Source organism: Hordeum vulgare, chromosome 7H, assembly GCF_904849725.1.
Source record: "Hordeum vulgare subsp. vulgare chromosome 7H, MorexV3_pseudomolecules_assembly, whole genome shotgun sequence".
In the NCBI taxonomy this organism is placed as follows: domain Eukaryota; kingdom Viridiplantae; phylum Streptophyta; class Magnoliopsida; order Poales; family Poaceae; genus Hordeum; species Hordeum vulgare.
Genome location: NC_058524.1, coordinates 306,888,858 through 306,891,175, shown reverse-complemented (window position 1 = coordinate 306,891,175; position 2,318 = coordinate 306,888,858). Strand labels below are relative to the sequence as shown.

At 36.8% G+C, this 2,318-nt stretch overlaps 1 long non-coding RNA gene across 1 annotated transcript; it reads left to right on the top strand.

Annotated features, from left to right (window-relative positions):
• Positions 1 to 233: 233 nt before the first annotated feature.
• LOC123412933 lies at positions 234 to 1,179 on the top strand. The gene is made up of 3 exons (XR_006613632.1): positions 234 to 349; positions 439 to 554; positions 667 to 1,179. It is a non-coding gene; the product is annotated as an uncharacterized LOC123412933 (long non-coding RNA).
• Positions 1,180 to 2,318: the final 1,139 nt, after the last annotated feature.

The following is a 2,318-nucleotide window of genomic DNA, read 5'->3' as shown; positions in this document are numbered from 1 at the left end:
AAAAAGATATCACACGATACTTGATTTCCTCAAAAATAATAAGACTTGAAACACCGTTAAAAAACAAATAGATCATCCCATAAAAAAAGATATCTCATGTCCTAAAACAAGAAATATCATCACATAATTTTCTTCTCCTTTAATCCTCATACAATAAACAGGAGATGTCATTCTATAAAAAAAAAAAGGAGATGTCACGTAATCTCCATTAATCTCTCATCTCCCACGCTGAACTTGCCAAATTTTCTGTAGCTTTCCTTCTCTAGCACGGCAACATTAGATCTCCATCTAATCTCCATCTATTATGTTGTAGCTTTCCTTCCCTAGCACGATAATGGCTAATCTCCATGTAATTCCCCATCTTCTACACTTTTCCGTCCAGAATATTCAATCTTCCTCACCCTCCCGGCTTGGGTTCCATCCATGAAACCTTTGCAGGAAGGAGGAGAAGATCGCAGAGGACGGCCCTAATCCAGTCCACCAACACATCTAATTTTGTGGATGCCATGGATGCAAGGACATGCAAATTTCTGTAGCCTTCCTTCTCTAGCACGGTAACACTTGATCTGCTTCTAATTCCTCATTCTTATGTTGTAGCTTTCTTTCCTTAAGTCGATAATGGTTAATCTCAATCTAGTTCCACATCTTCTATACCTTTATGTGTAGTATCCTCAATCTTATTCTCCCTCACGAGTTGAGTTCAATCCGAGAAACCTGTGCTGGAAGAAGGCCTAGATTGCAGACAACGGCCCTGATCAAGTCCACCAGCACATCTACTTTGGTGGATCTTCTCAAAAAAAATCTACTTTGGTGGAAGCGATGGATGCAAGGACATGCATGTACGGATGATACATGACCAGCAAGGGTGTTCATGGGGTGGCGCATACTTTACCCGTAGTGATACATGCTGCTTTTTTAGGATGCAGAAAATTGCCGATGTATTATGTTACAGCAAACCCATTGTTTTGTTAACGAGGGGATCACCTATTTTTAAACATGTGTACATAATTTCTCTATTTGTATTTCTTTAATTTATCTCCAAGATCCTCAAAATATTTATATATTTCTACTAGCAAAATGAAACCAGGAGTGCTGCATACTAAATGTAGAATTTTGCCAAGTTCTGGTAAGTTATTCATTTGGCTGCTATACATGTGGATGATGACCTTTTTCTACTCCTGCAAGGGCTACCAAGAGCATGCTACATAGGTATCCTTATGTTAAACTCACCTTTTTACATAAAAAATACGGTTGATTTTTCTTAATTTGCTTTATTTTTTCCATATGCTGGGTCAATTTATTATTCGTTCAAAGTGACAAGAAAATGAAGATTCTATAACTCAAGCTGCCAAGACGAAGGGCCATCCCGCCAGCGCTGCCGTCATCACCCATTCACCCATCCAAGCTGATGTTGTTGACTTTTACCCCAAAGGGGACATGATAGCCTTTCATGTGATTCTGTTTATATCTTTCTGATTAGTTTTCCTTAGACCAGGTATTTTGATTATCTAATAAACATAGCCCTCTAAGTTAGGTTCATATCAGGACTCTAGATGCAGGGTTATCTCCCCCAGATTGTTTCTGATCAGCTAACAGTTGAGTCCTAGCTTGAGTGTAGGAAATATCCATGAACAAATTTCTTTAGAGAAAATAGAACATGCGATCAATAGTAACGAGGTGTGATATACAAGTTAGATATGTATCTCTCTACTTGCAGCAGTAAAATTTATTCTATTCATGTTGCTTCAGTTTCGTTATTGGTTTGTTATGGGAACAAAAAAAACTTGAGATGGGTCTATTTTTTGGATGACTGGATTTCATAAGTTCATATTGACAATAACACTGAAACTTAAGTTATGCTACAGAAAATCATACCCAATCTACATAAGATACACTTTTAGTACCATTAGGACCTCTGACATATGTGTTAGATCCAATAAGTTTTGTTGATACTAATTTTGGGATACTACTAATCATCTTCACTATACCCACTGATATGTCTACATGTCGCAGTAGAGTTCTCCATTTCATTAGGGTGGAATCCTCCTTAGAACAAATATTCTGATAGATTAGCAATATTTAGACAATAACGTGGCCACTATAGGATATTGCAAATTTTTGGATTACGACAACTAGGTAAAATTATGACAGGTGTTTCGTTTTTTTCATAATGAGATTGCAAAAGTATTTAGAAAAAATGCATTACTATTTTCCTCTTATTTTATATTAAGCTTTACGGACCGAGACAATGTTAGAATTAGTCGTTATTTTCTATACTTTACTTCGTAGGTTCATTGCACACTGTTGACTTTATAGCC